At 41.5% G+C, this 18,955-nt stretch overlaps 1 protein-coding gene across 2 annotated transcripts in view; it reads left to right on the top strand.

Moving 5' to 3' along the window:
- INPP4B (inositol polyphosphate-4-phosphatase type II B) overlaps positions 1–18,955 on the top strand; it is a 251,431-nt gene that overhangs the window by 214,766 nt on the left and 17,710 nt on the right. The window lies entirely within an intron of this gene.

Genomic DNA, 18,955 nt, shown 5'->3' with positions numbered 1-18,955 from the left:
CTTGCTCCCAGAAAGGAACCTCATGCGCCGCTCTAGCGAGGGCTGCTTCTTTTCTGCCGTATCATCAGCTGCCACTTTTCTTTTAACTGTGCTAGTCTTTCAGTGGGGACTTTGCTGCTTCCTGGGCCTGTATGATATTCCCTCTAACAAGGGGTTTATGTCCCTCTTTTACCCCATTGCATGTCTCGCCATCTCCATCGTTCAGTGGCGTTCTATCATAAGTTTTTGATAGATGTACAAGGATGTCTTAGAGGACTGACATGAACATCTGAGCCATATAAAACACGTTGGGTTGATATAAAAATCTTCTTTCAAAAATAATCTATCAGGAGTGATGGTGGGGGATTCAGAATCAGAGTATGAAATCTTCTGATGTGCATAAAAGGGATAAAAGTGCCACTGTGGATGCACAAAGGGGCTGGTGGGGGGGGGGGAGCAGGGGCATATGATGTTATAGACCAGGGACACCAGAGGACTAAAGTGATCCAACCAACGCAATCTGTCTGGAAGGTGGAATTGTTACTTATTTAAGATGGAGGTAATGGGTATTTTTGACCATATTTTCCAGGGTTATAGTTTTGGGGAAGGGAGAGGATTTGCAGAACCTCTCTACCATCTGGAGCCCCTCCCCGCCCCAGTGCCTTGTAAATGCACATCGGAATCGCTGTTTTAAAGGAGTTTAATTCTTATGTTTTCGAATGTATTGAAGGTTTTAAAATTTTATTTAACATCACTTGCAATTTATCTTACCTTTGAATTATTCTAACCATCCTTCAGGTTATTTACTCTGGATTCTTTTAAAGTTCACCAAAGTTATAATATCACTGCCTTCCTACTTTTATTTTTCCCTTATCTATATTAAATTTTCCCTTTTTATTGTGTTTATCTCTGTAAGAGTTTCAAATTATTATATATGGATGAGCAAGACGTTGTTGATAAAAAGAAAGAAATAAAGCTTTATCTATCTGCTTATTCATAAACCCACACACCAGAATAAGCTGCATGTGAATAGATATTTCTGTTTCTCTTTGTTCACTGAAATGACACCAGTACCTAGAACAATGCCTAGTGATAGTAGGTTCTCAATAACTATTCTATGAATGAGTGAACAAATGAGTGAATGAAGTTCAGGTTCCATATATTCAGAAGTTTTGTACATACATAGGCATTTAGAATTAAGTGTATCAAATTATCACTCAAAAGTTTCATAAGATGAAAAGGAGAGCTTTAGCGAAGTTATGATACAAAATCAAAACAAAGAGGCTTAAAAACAGCCTGCTGTTAAGTCCTAGGCTGTATCCACCTTTTGTAGAATATTGATAAAATCCGTTCTCTGTTTTCCTACGTATCCAGTATTTACTTGGCCACTACACGTTCCAGACGTGAGCCTCTGGTTACAATCTGGCTGAAATGGAAGAAGACTGTCTTCAGATTAGAAAGTTAGCAAGGGGTCTGACGGCATTTGACTCTGTAAGGAACTCTTAGTAGCTGCCTTTATTGCAAGACCAAAACAATGATTCTCAACCCTCATTGCCCATTTGAAACCCTGGGGACTCAAAGTCAATAGCAGGAGACCTACTGCAGATGAGCTTCTGAGATGGAGCCAGGATGGAATACCCCTCGACTCAAGTCTGCCTCACTTAAACCAGACACCCTTCAGTAATTGATTTTAATGGCTGTGTTGCACGACTATAAGCCAGTTTATATACTCTTTTCTTGAGTTTTGATGTATATGTGTATGGTTGAATTCTCCCTTGATCATCTGCAGCAGAAAGCTGCAAAGTGGTGGCTGTAAAACCAGCAGATTTTTCGTTTTAAAGGGGAGAATGCAGTATCAACACTCAGTTTTCAGTTATGGAATCTCCATTGAATGCCATCTTGTCCCAGTGCATTTGCAGAAAGCATTTTTGGTAGGGATTTCCACCTTCTATTTCATTAATAAATGATTAAGATTGAAATTAAAATACAAAATTTGACTGGATTAGAAAATGTCATGTTTTATCAAAAAATCATTGCGTTGGCAAATTTAATTGCCACCAAAAAGTAAATTGAAATGAACACGCCAGTGCACCATTAGTTCCTTTACAGGAAGTCTGGCGTTACGTGTTTATATCATGTAACATTGTAACACCATTACTTAGTTGCTATATTACTCTGCAATCTGTCATCCTATAAGGGCTGCTTAAAATTAAGATAGCTGATATGTCATTAGTAAAATTAATCAAGGCACATTTCAGGCTCCAACCTATTTACCACCCTTAAGATACAGGGCTTTAATTATTCTATTTTAGTAAATATTTAATTCACAGAGAGATACCTGAAAAGTCCATCATCCTTATTGAGTTTTATCATCTTGTTGAATGTCATGTTCTCAACCTGCTGCACCTGAAATTTTTGTCAGGAAGCATAATTTTGAAATATTCTGCTTTATACATAAGTGGCCCTTCATCAGTTGATATCAGTAAAGGTTTTATTTTTTTTATTTCTCACAACTTACTCCTTTGTTGGCATCGCTTTTTAATTCTGTAGTTTATTTATATTAAGATAGAAAAATCTTTTCCTTCTTTCCTAGTCTTGTTTCTACTTTGTCTTATTTTTCTTTGCTTTTCTTGGATTGTACTAGAAAGAGAAGAGCTGCTATTTTTTCATATTATCCCCTATTTCAAATATTAAAGTGAATAATAAGCATTCGTCGTCGTCGTCGTCGTCGTCGTCGTCGTCGTCGGCAGCCGTCCGTCTCGAGAGACGATGGCGTAGCTTCCTGAGAGTCTATCTGCACCGCCGAGAATGGCTGTGCAGTCCGATTCGGGAGTGACAATCCCTGCCGCACTTGGTACAGGTGAAGGCAGATGGCCGTTGTTGCTGCTGTTGACGCTGCTTCCGCCTCGATCTTTTCTGGACCGCCTCCTCGTTGCGCGCAGCCTCTGCCCCTGACGTACCTTGCCTGACCGCGAGCCTCCAGGCTAGGCGGTCGTCTGCTTGAACTTCCCATGTGTTGAGATTGATGGAGCATTGTGTCATGTCCTTTTTGCAGATGTCTTTGAACCGCAGTTTTGGGCGCCCTGTCATCCTCTTGCCTTCTGCTAGCTCGCCGTAGAGGAGGTCTTTGGGGATACGGCCTGCATCCATTCTTTTGACATGGCCGAGCCACCTGAGGCGTCTCTCGCTAAGAACTGCATGCAAACTGCTCATATTGGCTCGCTTCAGCACCTCGGTGTTGGGGACCTTATCCTGCCAGGCGACATGCAGGACGCGTCGCAGGCACCTCATGTGGAAGCTGTTGAGTTTCCTTTCGTGCCTTGCGTAGGTGGTCCACGTCTCGCTGCCATAGAGGAGAGTGCTGAGTACGCAGGCTTGGTAGATGCGCAGTCTGGTTTTCTCAGTGAGGCTGGAATTGTTCCACGCTCGCCGGTTCAGTCTGGCCATAACTGTGGCTGCCCTGGCGATTCTCCGGTTGACCTCCAAGTCAACTGACAGAGAGCTTGAGATGGTGGACCCGAGGTAAGTGAAGTCGTTGACAACCTCCAGGGTGTATCCGTCGATGGTGATGCATGGGGGAGTCCCCGTGCCTTGAGCCATAACATTCGTCTTCGTCAGGCTGATGGCTAGTCCGAACTCCTTGCATGCGTGGGAAAGGCAAGTGACTAGCTGCTGGAGTCCCTCTTCGGAGTGTGATGTCAAAGCTGCGTCGTCGGCGAAGAGCATCTCACGGATGAGCACCTCTTTGACTTTGGTCTTGGCTCGTAGACGGGCCAGGTTGTAGAGCTTGCCATCGGATCTGGTGTGAATGAAGACACCCTCGCTGCAGTCCTTAAAGGCGTATTGGAGGAGCATGGAGAAGAAGATTCCGAACAGCGTAGGCGCGAGGACGCAGCCCTGCTTTACTCCGCTGCTGACTGGGAAGGCCTCAGAGGTTGCGCCGTTGTAGGACACCGTGCTGTGCATGTTGTCGTGAAAGGACATGACCACAGCAAGCAGATGTGGTGGACAGCCAATCTTCCGTAGCAAGCTGAAGAGTCCGCTTCGACTGACCAGATCAAACGCCTTCGTGAGGTCAATAAAGGCGAGGTAGAGTGGTTTATGCTGCTCGTGACACTTCTCCTGCAGCTGGCGTAGGGAGAAGATCATGTCCACTGTTGAGCGGCCAGCTCTGAAGCCACACTGGGACTCTGGGTAGACGCGGGAAGCAAGGGTCTGCAGGCGGGCAAGAGCGACCCGGGCGAATACTTTGCCGACGACGCTGAGGAGAGAGATGCCCCGGTAGTTGTTGCAGTCGCTGCGGTCTCCTTTGTTCTTGTACATGGTGATAATGTTGGCGTCTCTCATATCCTGGGGGATGTAACCCTCCTTCCAGCAGAGACAGAGTAGATGGTGGAGCGGCTGTAGCAGGACTGGTTTCCCGCTCTTTAGGATTTCTGGAGGGATTCCGTCGCTTCCTGGTGCTTTCCCGCAAGCAAGGCGGTCGATGGCTTTGCCGAGCTCTGCCGCAGTAGGTGGGGTGTCTAGCTCCTCCATGACTGGTAGGTCTGGGATGGCTTTAAGAGCAGTGTCTGTTACGGTGTTCTTCGTTGCGTACAGCTCGAGGTAGTGCTCGGTCCACCGCCGCATTTGCTGTTCCTGGTCAGTGATGACCTCACCTGTCTTGGACTTAAGGGGGGCGATCTTGGAGGGGATTGGGCCTGTTGCCTTCTTGATACCCTCATACATTCCTCGTGCGTTGCCTATATCGGCGGCTTCCTGAATGCTTCTGCACAGGTTTAGCCAATAGGTGTTGGCACAGTGGCGGGCGGTCTTCTGGACTTTGTTCCTGGCAGCCCGTAGAGCTTGAAGTGTACTGGGAGTGGGCGTGGCCTTGTAAGCCAGTAGGGCCTTCCTCTTAGCCTCGATCACGGGTTCCATTTCTTCCCAGTGAGCCTCGTACCAGTCAGCGTTCTTCCGCTCTTTCTTCCCGTAAGCAATAATGGCGGAGTTGTATATGGCGTCGCGGAGACGTGGCCAATTGGATTCGATAATGTCATCTGCCGCCACTCCCTCGCCGAGTGCATCTTCCATCTTGTTGATGAATTGCTGGGTCTTAACTGGGTTGCTGGCACAACTGGTGTTGATGCGTGGGCGACCCTTCATCTTGGAGTGGTGCAACCTCTTCGGCATTATGCGCACCTTGCTTACCACGAGGGCATGGTCCGTGTCGCAGTCTGCACTGTGGTAGCTGCGGGTGAGGAGGGTGCTGCCAATATCCGTTCTTCTGGTGATGACGAGGTCAAGCTGGTGCCAATGGCGGGAGCGGGGGTGCCTCCATGACACCTGGTGGATCTCTTTGCACTTGAAGAATGTGTTTGTCACGCACAGGCCGTGGTGACACAAAAGCTCAAGCAGTCGCTGACCATTCTCATTGATCTTTCCTCTCCCAAAGTTTCCAAGGCAGGTGGGCCAGGCCATGTGGTCGGCTCCTACTCTTGCGTTGAAGTCTCCAAGGAGATAGAGAGCATTACTTCTGGGGATCTTGGATAACGCTTCGTCCAGTGCATGGTAGAACTGTTCTTTCTCTTCGGTGGTGGCGCAGAGGGTTGGGGCATACGCGCTAAGAATGCTGACTGGGCCGAAAGTTGTTGACAATCGGAGGGTAAGTAATCTCTCTGTGCCTCCTGTGGGTGGCTCTATGGAGTTAACAAGCGTGTTCTTCACAGCGAACCCAACACCGTGCTGTCTTGGTTGGTCCGGAGACTTCCCTTGCCAGTAGAAGGTGTAGTTGGTTTCTCTGATAGTTCCGTTGTCGGCCAACCGGGTCTCCTGTAGAGCCGCAATGTCGATGTTTAGTCGTGCCAGTTCCCTATCGATGACAGCGGTTTTCCTGGCACCCTTGATCCACGGAAGGTCTGCAGTAAGTCCGGGGCACATGGTCCTGATGTTCCAGCTAGCGAGGCGAAGAGCCGGAGGCTTCTTTCTTGTTGTTTGCTTGGAATTAACTGGTGCGGGTGTTTTGTGGCCCACTTTTCGAGAGGCGCCTCTCTGATCCCCACGCACCCAGTGGGGCAGGCGAGCCATGGCGAGACGGTAGCTGTCCAGTGAGGTGCGATGACCTCTCCCACCGTCAGAGGAGACCCCTGGCGCTCGTTTCCTTCGCCAATCGGATGAGCTTATAACCGGTATCTGTCTCCTCCCGTGTTGAGTCGACATCTTGCGATGACGCTGGAGTGTCCTCTCAAGTGAAACTGAAGCTACAGAGCCTGGGCAGGGTGATATGGAGGGTCTGCTGTTGCCCATGCAGCAGACCCCCCCTCTCTTCGCAGCTGAAGGGTCCAAGGGAAAGACGGAGTCAATACAGCTTGGCTTCAGGTGCGCCGCAGGAGTTGCCGGTGTTGACTACAATGTCAAACCGCCTTAGGGACTCCGGCTCCGGATTTTCTGTCGGGGTTTACTCCCTTAGCCTTTCCCCTGAAGAGGTATGCCGCAAGGCAGCGGAGGTTTTTTGGAGTCAGAGTTTTCCTTCTCTGATTTTAGAGATGTCCTTGCAGACATAGGTAATTGAAGCTTTCAGTTATTTCTTGACTATTTGAAAGGGATGTGTTTGTGTAGAACAGCACACGCGAGAACAGTTTTTCCATTATCACTAAGTGTTATCTCTTCCCTTGAGAATTTGTGGTGTGTTTGCTGCGTTGCTTCAGCTCATATCTGTGACAAATAACAGTAATAAGTTCAAGTGGAGTCACTGTCATATTGGGGTTGCTAATAATTACATGAAATCCAACCCCATTTAGGATGTTTTTACTTCAGCTGACAAGAAGGTAAAAGATACTGCAAAGAATACTCTTCTTTAGAAATCGTATTGGGAGCACGTAACTCTTAACGAGGGATCTGCAGATGAGCCCTTCACAGAGAACTGATCCTACTGGGAGAATTAAAATAACCTGCAAAAACTTTCAACGTTTTGAGCAAAATGCATGTGCTAATTTAAGTACACTTTTTCATACATTTATGAGTGTCATATTATTTTATAGCCAAAAATAGTGATTTTGAGGTCAATTTCTTCTCCCTTTTTGGTATATAATATTCGTTTTCTAAGTATTGGTAACTTCGGACCCTGTATCAAGCATGTCATCCAGAGTAGCCACCAACTTTACACACACCGTTCTGAATAAATCATTGCTTTCAATTCTTGAAATTATTAACTGAGGATCTAAACATATAAGTGTATGGAATATGTTTTTTATTCAATTGACTGAAATCAAATATAAATGTAAATGAAGCTGGTTAAAAAAAATAGATGCCACTTCTGCCACAAACACAGGTTTTTAACATCAGGAAAACCTGGGGTTAAAAATCCATGTTCTAACCCTATTATCTGTGCCCCTTTGGACAAGTTAATCAATCTCCAGGCCTCTGTTTCCTAACCTGTAAACTATGGATCACAGCATCTTTCTATCCTGTAGGTGTTGTTAAATGAGACCACTTATTTAAAGTCTCTGTGCGCAGGAGATAGTAGGGGCTCTGCTTAAGACATGTTAACCTTGCTGTGCGTGCTCTCCCCGTCTCTGTCTGCCCTGAGCATTCTTACGATTATTGCTGCCACCTTCGTCATCATAATGGCTTCTCGTAAATTGTTTTTACTAAACTGCACATTGTTGTGATATCCTCAAACTGTATTGAAGAAAGTAAAAGAACGAGCCTGTTCAATTATTTGCATTGTCTGTGCACTGGTTCTCACAGAGTGTTCCTCAGGCCAGCAACATCACCATCACCTACGAACTTTCTAGAAATGTCGGTTCTCAGGCCTCAACCCAGACCTCCTGGATCAGAAACTCTAGGAGTGGGGCCAGTGATCAGTGCTTTCATGAGCCTTCCAGATGATGGTGATTGTAACAGTTTTATTGAGATATAATTTACTTACTCTTACCGTACCATGCAATTCATCCATTTAAAGTATACAATTCAATAGTTTTTAGTATATTCACAATCACATGCTAGAACCCGTTTGAAAAGAACCCAAAAAGAAATCCCATATCCATTCACAGTGTCTCTTCAACCTCCATCTCTCCACCAGAGACAGCCCCTTACTTCTGCTTAGTCTGGACATTCTGTATGATCAGAAGCATGCACACTGTGTGGTCTTTTATGAATGACTTCTTTCACTCAGCATAATATTTTCAAGGTTCATCCATGTTGTCAGACAATTTTCTTCACCTTGTCAAGGTCCCTCTTTGTGAAGATTCTTTGCATTTGTTTCTGCAGCATGCACTTTAGACTTGCTTATAATTCTTCAGAACAGCTCCGGTGCATGTGTGCGTAAGTCGGGGCAGGGCTAGCGGGGAGCTGGGCATGATTGTGTCTGTGTGCATGTGTGTTTTAACTGTGCAGTTTCCCTTTTGCAGAGACTATTAAAAAGCTTTGGGACAGTACTCTGATCCATCTGCTTCAAATGTAAAGCATTCTTTAATGGGCTTTGGTTTTTAAATATAATAGCCTCACTTCTAGTTCTGTTTTATAACATAACCCTTGGATTTACTATTTCTCACTTTTCACTTTTGATATCTTACTGAATATTTTGTATCCATTTAAACTGCCTTAAATTCTTTTTTTAACCAAGGCAGGATTTAAATGCTAAAAATAAAATGATATAAAGCATCCTCCCTTAAGCTCAAGACCCTGCCTAAACTAGCTCTTAGCACTCATCACATCAACTTAGATAGCACTGATTTGTGGTTTTTACAAAATGCTAACAAAAATCTAGTCTCTTACATCTTAATTTATGTGTTTTCAAATGATGCCTGTCTTCTCAACAATTTGAGAAAATAACAGCTTATTTTTATATGCTTCCAAGTTTGCAAATCACCTTGACTGATCTTTTGTTCTAGAAATAGAAATGTAATAGATGCAGTCTTTTGTTCAGTTTCTGTTGCATAATTTAATTTCATAGCATAAATTCAAAGATGGAATTTGTATAACAGAGAGTTTTATTTGATTTTTGTGATAAAGATTTTTCCTCTTGGAGAAACTAGAACAAAAGTGAGAAAAAGGCCTATTAGAGCTGCCAAGAGGCCCTGGTTTTGCCAGGAACCGAGGGGGAAATGCCTTTCTCTTCACAAGATGGGGCTGACTTTACAGCAGCTTCTCCTGAAAGAGTTACATTTCTTGAAAACACCTACCACCTCTAGTCACTACAGAAAATAATTTTTCCTCTGAGATGAAAATCGCACTGCACATATGCCAGGTGTGCATGATTAAATATTATCTGGTCATAAAGTCAGAAGGCTACCAAGGCAGCTGTCAAGACCTGCCATGAGTTGGCAGCCCCTGGAAAGTCCCAACTCCAACACGCTTGGGTTGCATTTTTTCTCTTGTCCTCTGTGGTTTGACTATATAAATACAATTTTTGATTGCTCATTTTAATAACTTTAAAGTCGTTAATGAATTTTGTAGTTCCTGAATAGGTTATACAAGTAGATACTGTACATGATTGGAAATGATTTCTAAATCACGGGGCTGTATTTGGGGGTTGAATGAATCTATTTTTAGAAAATAGCATGTTTTGACATTCATGTAGTTGGTTATAATGTCCCAAAATGGCAACACATGAATTTCTTTTACAAATTAAAACTTTATTTTACCAAGGTTATGGTTCCACACCATAATGGAAAATGGAAACTGTATTCCACTTCTATTTGTGATAAGGTAAAAGGAAGTCATGTTGTTTCACTGTCTGCTTTCTATAGTTTTATAGTAAATGTGTTTGTTTCTTTTGCCACCTTTGCCCACATTTCTTGAGTAAAGAAAAGTAAGATGCACTAAGAATCTTGGTATGGATTCTGGGATAAAAAGAATATCTGGTATTTTAAAAAGCCTTAAGAATTCTGGCATACTGAAATGTTAGTATTAATGCAAATGAATTTATGGGCCTGTATTTAAAAATTTTCATGCTTGATTTGAAAGTGAGTAACTATCTTTTGAATATTCTTACCTTCCATATGTTAATATAGTATCTGCACATTTTCCCATCATGTTGTTGAACACAGTTTCCTCCTGGAGTTTGATCAGTAATGAAAACAAAATTTTGACTTAACTAATTCTGTCACAATTCATTAAAAAGGACAAAGCAAAGAGAATCTTAACAGAATCTGGACCTAGGTGTGTGGCAGCAGGGCAGGAGAGGAAACACAGTTTTCTCAGATGGATGTGCTGTTTGAGGAAGTAAAGAACATGCCAGCTCTCCTCTCTGACTCCTGTGGCCCTTCGCCCAGGGATGGTGAGGGTCCTCCTGGCATGCGGGTCTCTGTCTCCCTCACAGACACAAGCCTTCTGCTTGCACAGATCATCTGGACTGAGTATTTCCTCCAGCTGGTAAGGGAGGACGTTGCTCTAAGGGAGGGGGGTCTGCAGTCCCCATAGATGTTGATTTCTCCGCTCAGGAAAATGCTTGGTGATCTGATATTCTTGCCATGCCTCTGCAAAAATAAAATAAAATAACTGTTGAAGCAGAATTCCTATTTACATTAAAAATAAACCTTTTGTATCATTATTATTTTGTGGCCAAATACCTCCATTGGTACCAAGATACCTATGGGCAAAATACAATATCTCAACTTAAGATAAAAGTTTTATCACAGAATCTGAACAAGTGTAGTTCACATTGTTTTTTTCCTTCTTCTGTCAGGATATATTGCTGAGGTTTGCAAATATGTTCTCCTGTTGAATCTGTGCTGGAAGGGACACTAGATATCTTCTGGTCCAGTGCCTCACAATCTGTTATGTTAATGAAGATATTTCTCGTAAAGTAATTATTTTTCAATCTAGATATTGTTTTTCAGTGTATCACAGCCCTTCAGTTAGGTTTTGTGGGAGGTTTTTCAACTGGAGGTTCTGTCCCTTGAATCTAATGCGATGGCGGCAAAGCGCCCACGTGCTGCGGGCAGTGGGATGGGACATCCCCTTCTTGAGTTAGAAATGGTGCCGCTGGGAGCAGATATGCTTCTCTGAGTAATGGGGAGAGTTTACAGAGAATTACTGGAGCAACGTTAGATCTCGGTGTTTGAGGAAATAATCTAAAGCCACCTATTTTTGACAAAATGACTTGCGTAGCCTTGTTAGACTTATGATCCAAATAAAGAAACTGAAGTGGAAAAGTGAATTGTGATGAACCTTTTTAATATTAGTCTTTGACTTGATTTGGAAGCCAAAGTTATAGATAATAAGCAAAAAGTTATATATATATATATATATATATATGTTTATATATAAACATTATATATAAATCTTATATATATATATAATTTTAATATTTGTGTTGCTTAGACCCAATTTGATCTTGTCAATTGCACAAGCCTAGACATTTGGGCTTGTGAGAGATACGCTTATTCTTACACTGCTGTTTCAGCCACTACGTTTAATATTAAGAAAGAAAATTCCAACATTGTGTCATCTTATAAAAACGAGACAAACTCAGAAAAGAATAATAACTGTTAGTTGACATATCAACCTCCCCAAATATGTCTTGACGGATTACTTTGCTCATTATTTTTCATGCGTTGGTGAAGGATCACAAGCTTTTGGTACAGAATAAAATGTTGTTTTTCAAGTCCTGATTGTTACTCTCCTGAAAGTCAGTTTTCAAGCTTTTCAAGCTGCTTCCATTTCTCTGCACTTGTGACTTTTCATATTAATGATATTTTAAGGCTGCAGGATTTGGAAAGGACCTTCGAGATTATCTAGTGATCCTGCCAACCAAGGCAGGAATTCTTTATACAACATCCCTGACAGATTGTCAGGTAACCTTTTCTTGCACATGTCCAATAGCAGGGAGCTTGTGTATCAACCATCCCGTGGCTGGACAGATATGCATTTTAGAAAACGGGCCTTCATGTTAAGCTGAAATCTGTTGCCCTATAACTTCCAGTCATTAATGCCCTCATGTGTCTGGACCAACAAAGAGGGAGTTAGCATCTCTTTCCTTACATCAGCCTGCCAGTGTTTAAAGGTGGTTGCTGTGTTCTGCTTCATTCTCTTAATTTTATTTTTATTTATTGATTTGAGAGAGAGAGAGAGAGGAAAGGGGAGAGAGAGTGAGAGAGAGAAACTCTCTTTTTGCCATTCCACTTATTTATGCACTCATTGGTTGATTCTTGTATGTTTCCTGATCAGGGATCAAACCTGCAACCTTGGAGTTTTGAAACAAAGCTCTAACCAAATGAGCTACTACCTGGCAGGGCCCTGCTTAATTGTTTTAATCCCTTTAAGATATGAAAGTAGATACAACTCCTGCCCCTCCTGAAAGCTATTTCTACCATCTCTCAATGCATTCCTCATTTGTAATGCCCTTTATAAACAATTATAAGCAAAACTGGACACCATGTTCTAAGTATAATATGCAGAAGGCAAAGTGTGGCCAAGGTCTGCATGACCCCTCTCCCTCCCTTCCCCTCTTCCTCCCTCCTTTCATTACATAATGCTTACTATGTACCACATACTTTTCTAAGCACTTTACAAATATTTTCTCCCCTCAACTTTATTTTAATCCTAAGGATTAAGTCTTAAAATTAGGAAGCAGCTACAGAAGGGTTAAATGACTTGCTCAAGACCCCAGCTAGGAAGTGGTGTGAGGCCCTCTTGCTCCGCTCCGGGTCCTTGCTTCTCACAGCCTGGGCTGCCTCTCTTGATCTATATGTATCTCCTTGTTTCTGGATCCAGGAACTGCATCATCTTTATAAAATAACTTTGTCTCACTGCAGAATAAATTGAAGCATGAAGTCCTTTTCATATACAGTGCTGTCTAATAAGGCGTCTCCTAGGCTCCACTGGGGTGATTGCTATTTGGAGATGAAATAGAAATGTATATGTTTTTATTCTTGTCAGCCTTACTCCTGAGATAAGTATGATGGCCTAAATAGATGATGTTCACATTATATATGAGGGGGATCCCCCCCAAAAAAGCTGGAAATACCTTCTGGTGGGCAGGCCCCTTGTAGCACAGGCTTCGCCCCACTAAGTGAGTGTTCTAGGAACCCTTCTGTATCACTGAACCAGCTGGCGTTGTTGTGAGAGGCTGTGTTTGGCTTCAGTGATTTTATTTTGAAGACTCTTTCAATGCATTTGCCCGTTTCGTGTTAGATGATTTATGAGTGCACCTGCCCACACTGTGCTGAGTGTTTAGCAGTTTTTAACCAAAAACAGTATGACCCCCCATTCCCCACCCTCCCTATTCACCCAATCTCACCCTGAGTGACTCTTTTTTTTCTTTATTTGTTTCTCTGGGTGAAAAAAAAATCCTCAAAGGGAAATGTTTTTGCTGATGTGGAAGAAATGAAACAAACCAGCAGAAGCACTAAAAGACATGGAAATCAACAAGTTCAAAAACTGAACAGTGAAAAAATGTCTCAGTAGGTGTATTGCATCAGATAAAGAGTACTTAGAAGGTCACTGAAGTTTAAACATGTAAAAATAAATACACAACTTTTTATAAGTAAATTCCATTTTTTCAGTCCCCTCTCACATTATCTGTACTTGAAGAAATAGGGCTGAGTTTTATAATAGAACACTTCTACATAATATCTGATTAACAGAAAATTTAAGGGCTCTTCAGCCACACATTTATATAAATAAGTAAAGAAATTAATATTTAAAAGATAAATGTTATGGGGTAGTTTCTTTGAGTACGGTGCAATACCTACATTGATAAATCATAGAAGGTGCAAAACCAATAATTAGTCATGTGTACATAGCATGTAGCTACTCTGGAACCAATTTGTGGTTGATTCTTAGGCTAAACTAGACCCCAAAGTCTTGGCCAAATTTGAAAATTGGTGAGTTAGACCATTTAAATAGGTTCAGGTTCACTCCAGTTCCCTACTGAACCATCGGTCAAAGAGAATAGGAAACCAGTAAAGAGCTGCAGTTCCCTAGGATCTGCTTTTTCCTCATGCAGGCCCACTCTTAGTACCAGGGTGGGAGTATCAGACCCTTGAGCTAGCTCTGTTTTATGCCATGGTGGAGCAGGGGTGGCCATGTGTCCCTCCAGGGTCTACTCACCACTGCAAAAAGACAGTTCACAGCTTGATGCTGACCTACCTCTGTGCTCTGTTTCTTCTTGCAGCCTAGGCTCCACATAGGCTGATCTTGATTAATTACAACCCTATTAACTGTTTTCACAAAAACCACCTCATTTTATTCTGGGTCATTTTTCCACTAGGATGGAAGCCATTTACCATAAGGAGTAGATGGCTCCGAATACTCTCTATGGCAAAGAAGTAAGCAGTCCTTGAGTGCATATTATTTACCAAGAATCATGCTTCATATGGAAGATACATGCATGAATGTGATGTATTCCTTATTCTCAAAAAGCCCAAAACCTTTTGGGAGAGAATCATATACAAATGTGATCCACATAATGAGGGATTAAGTTTCTTATGGTATAAAGTGATTTTGGAGACATAGATAAGGGTACAGTAATTTATTGGGGTGGTGAGGTGAGCGTGGTGCACTTGGTTAGGTCCGTAGAGAGAAGATGACCTTTAAATTGGTATAATTATGAGACAGGTACATTAAGAAAGGACATCTTCCTCCCACAAGAGCCCTGATGTCTCTATTTTTTTTTAAAAAAGAGTTATCTCTTAAGATTGGGACATATTGACAATAATTATAAAAAGTAGATTATTTTATCAAGTTAGGATTTCTGAGAAAGCAATGACCTTAAGAAAAACTAGAAATTGACTTGTACGAGTCTGCAGGTTTAGAAGCCCTTCTCCTTGCATTAAAACATTGGTGTCCGGCATGATTTCTGACCTGCCTGCAATTTCCCCCGTAGAAGCAGCTGCATCAGAGAGAGGCAGGCAAGACGGTGTATTTGGGCTCGATACCTGCGATGTGCACTGAAGCCTGACCTCTCCCATCAGTTTCCATTGTAATTGACCTCCTCTCAAGAGCTGTAAACACAATGACTACTTCACCCCAAATTAACCTCCATCCTTTAGTCCAAGAATGATGGGAAGCATGTTGGAGGCAGACCTCTGGCAGCAGGTCATCATAAGCTGATTCTGTCCAAGGACGACCTCCCCCCCATTTGTTTTAATAAGGGAGCAAAATTTTTCAGTTATAGTAGAAGTATTGCTTCTGTCAAATAGAATTTCATTTTAGTGTTTCTATTTGGTTTTTTAAAAATCCCAAACCCTCCTTTTGGAGTATCTCATTCATAATTATTAGGTGACAGTGGTGTATGAGTTCGTGCTGCAGTGCTTTGAACACAGTACTGAACTGGATGGAGAATGGCCTCTTGAACTGGTGTATGCTGGTGCACTAGAGAACAGATTGAACCCGAAACAGCTTCTTCAAAGATACTCGAAGAAAAAGAAAAAAAAATAATCACAATATGAAAAATAATAGCCCATTAATAGAATGATTTTTAATTTTAAAACAACTTGTGAAAATGCAGGATTGCTTTTAGTTGAGTGACTCCATGAAATCAGAATTAATCCTCCTTTTCAAAGTCTTTCTGATAGTGCAAACTGATTAAAATATCAAATCAGTATACAGACAACTATTACTCTAATTCTCTGTATTGTACTAATGAGCTCCTGGTATTTACTGAGGCTAAAGCATAATCAATTTTAATCAAACACATTTATTTATTAACCAGCGGGAACATGGCCTGAATGCAGTCTCCTTGTCAGAGAGGCAGCACTGGCTCTCTAGGGGCACCGTGACGCAAGTGTGTATTTATGGGCTCTTCATTAGTATAAGGCACCTTAGGGAGGTAAAAATATGCCCCTTGCCCTCCAGCAACTCCAGTCCGGTGAGAGGGAGAAGGCCACTCAAATAGAAACACGGGGCTGCCTGTGGGGATGGCGTCGGGCTGGAACCAGAAAGAACTCTGAGTGCTCATCAGATGCTGGCATCGCCTGCTGCAGTCTTGAGGAATAACAGACTGACGATATATGTGTATATTTCATTTTTACTGTATCTTAGGCGTGGTAGGTTCTTGACATATTTAAAAAGAAGCAAAAAGAGCACTTCACAGAGAGAATGGATTTGCAGAAAGTTTTGGGAAATGAGAAAGCAAATTTTGATATAGTTTTATGCATTAGTAGCTGAAGGAAAGAGAATATGACCAGTTCTGGGTTTTATGCCTCAATCTTTTGCCTTTCGGTATGTAGGAATTTCCATAATCTTTGTGCCCAGGCAGATTGATTTCTGGTGGCGCAGGGCCTTTGTTAATGTTCATGTGCATGCTGACTGACCTCTTAATTTCAAGTCCAACCCTGGGAGTGTGCATGTCAAAATGTCTCTTACATGTGGCATAGCTTCTGAGACTTGCCTTTTTTGCATTGTAAGTGGAAATAGACAAATTCAGCTACTGGCTTGAATGAAGTTTTGCTTTAGTTCTCACTGTCAATCATTTAGCAACCCTGGAGAGGAAGAATGATATAATTGTGCGAGTGGATGCTGATGAAGAATTTAATTACAGAATTAAATTTCTATAACTTTATAATGAGACGCACAGATAAAACTATGCAGATAGAAGAAGCTAATGATTGATCTTTAACATTTTAACATCCTCATATTAAAATGGAACGTTTTTATTATTATAAATATTCTTATGAAATGTGCTACATTTCTTAACTGTAGGTTTGTGATGCAATGATCTAGTCAGAGGTCCCCATCTATAATTAGTTATTTCCATGGTGCCTGTCATTTTGGAATACAGGGACCCTGACATAACAGAGTATAATAAAAATTAAAAGAAAAACTTGGGTCCTGTTAGCATTTTTTTTTTTTACCTCTCTATCATTTGTGTGGTTGACAGGTAAGGGGTGAGAAATTTCTCCAATTAGAACCTTCAGGGTTCCCACATAACTAGGATGAGACAAAAGGTGCTCTTGAGTTACAAAATTCAGCTCAAGGCTGACAGGTCTCCTTAATTTTCTCTTGTCACTAGTGTTCTGATTTGCAGAGATGACTAGAGGAGAGGAGACTTCCAACATAATCAGTGACTTCTATCATAACCATGGGCATAAAATATTAATGTCACCACCCTTTGCAGATTTAGATTTGCCAGTTTAATACTAGAGGCTGTCCATTTCCCTGTAAAATATTTGTGTGTCTGTAGGCCAAGTTGCTGCCACTCACCTTTGGTTGCTACTGACCAAAGCATCCAATAGTATCTTCTTTCTGGGGCCTGGAGGCCCAGAAGGTACCCAAAGTATCTTTCTGGCTGTTCTGGGACTCAAACGTCCTTCTTGCTGACTGTCTTCATCTTCCTTTCACTTCCTGAGTGGAATTAAATTTTTACAGGTGCCACATCATCTGCTCCATAAACCATTGCATCTAATTTAGAAAGTTTCTTTGAAAGATTAATATTTTAGAAAAGAGAGGCACCATGTAATATTTATCTTCTGTGGCTCGAATTTGTAAAAATCAAATTTACTTACAATAGCAGTGTTTATAGTTTAAGTGTCTCTCATTTAAAAAGAAATAATTTCCAACTCAAACTATTGAGATACTAATTGTTTTGTAGTTTTTGTTAAAGGATTCATATTACTTCCCATAGAGCAAAACTTTCTGTAAGAAAAACACTTTTGTAGAAAACTCAATAAGATTTTACAACATTGAAAAAAAACTATTAACAATGCTTATGTTTTAAAACGGTGACTTTATAATTACAAATCCCGTTGACCCAGCGATATTATGTGTATAGCGTCGTTATCTTCAGTGAACTCAAACAAAAAGGTAATTTCATTTTTGTACTATTTTTAAGAATTTAGTGGGCATTTTCTCATCTACTCTTACTGCATATGTGAGAATCAGATAAAGGATAGGATATAACTTTGCTATTTGACAAAGGCCTCCTTTGCTTTATGAATTTGGGGTTGACGGTGCTATATGCTGTGGCCTCTTCTGTACGAAAAGTCCAGAGTCCATCTGTACTCCAGAGTCCTATATAACATTATAAGTGAAAAGAAGGAACGCAGAGTTCAAAACTCTTTTTAAGTGCTTCCTAGAAATCAGTGATTGTCGATATTAATAGTGGTCTATCTAACTACCAAACCAACTTTAATTCACTATGCTATTGAAAATGGATGCATAATGGCGTCATGATTCCTATGACTTTGGAATTATAAATGCACAGAGTAGGTCCACCAAAAATATTTACTGAATTAATGAGGCAAAGACAAGAATCTAAAAAGTTCAGAGTAGTGAATGGGGTCTCATACACACACACACACACACACATATGGTCATTCTTATGTCATAAAATGCCTTAGTGAGCAGTCTTCAGCCAATGAGTATAGCTTAACTTATCTTATTTAAAGCATCCGTACCCTCTCAGTAGAACAGATCGTTCTGAATAAGGTACCATTGTTATAGAGACCTTCATCTATTCCCTTTTATAGACTGTATGTAGTCTGTATGTAGTAAAGATCGTGTCCCTTACATGTATTATTATTGGCATCTCCTAAATTCTTGGTGCCCCAAAGTGTCTTTATCTGTCTGTGTATATATTTAAGGCTGTGCTAGGAATCTTCTGTGACTATCCCGCCTCTTATAACCACAGCACTAGTAATGAAATGGATCAGAAAATATTAAAAGAAATGTTGCAGATCCTTAATCCAGGCAAGCAGTTACCCACGATTAAGTCAGTTCCTAGTTAAGAAAGGGGAAAGAAGGACTCACTGGACTGTCTTTGGAATTACCTGATTTTTATATTATTGTGTGTGTGTGTGTGTGATGTTGTGAACTATTTCAAATTGTGTTCTCAGCCCCAGAAGCAATCATTCTCCCTATCATCGTGTTTTATATTATTGTGTGTGTGTGTGTGTGATGTTGTGAACTATTTCAAAGTGTGTTCTCAGCCCCAGAAGCAATCATTCTCCCTATCATCGTGAACCGTCTTCCTCTAAGCAGCCCAAGAGGAATAACAAAACCCATTTCAGTCTCAATATAAGTTTAACTCCCAGCTGGAACTTGAAATGAG

Source organism: Furipterus horrens, unplaced genomic scaffold, assembly GCF_987537825.1.
Source record: "Furipterus horrens unplaced genomic scaffold, mFurHor1.1.pri manual_scaffold_10, whole genome shotgun sequence".
Classification (NCBI taxonomy): domain Eukaryota; kingdom Metazoa; phylum Chordata; class Mammalia; order Chiroptera; family Furipteridae; genus Furipterus; species Furipterus horrens.
The sequence above is the reverse complement of the archived record's forward strand: the minus strand, read 5'-3'. Positions and strand labels throughout refer to the sequence as shown.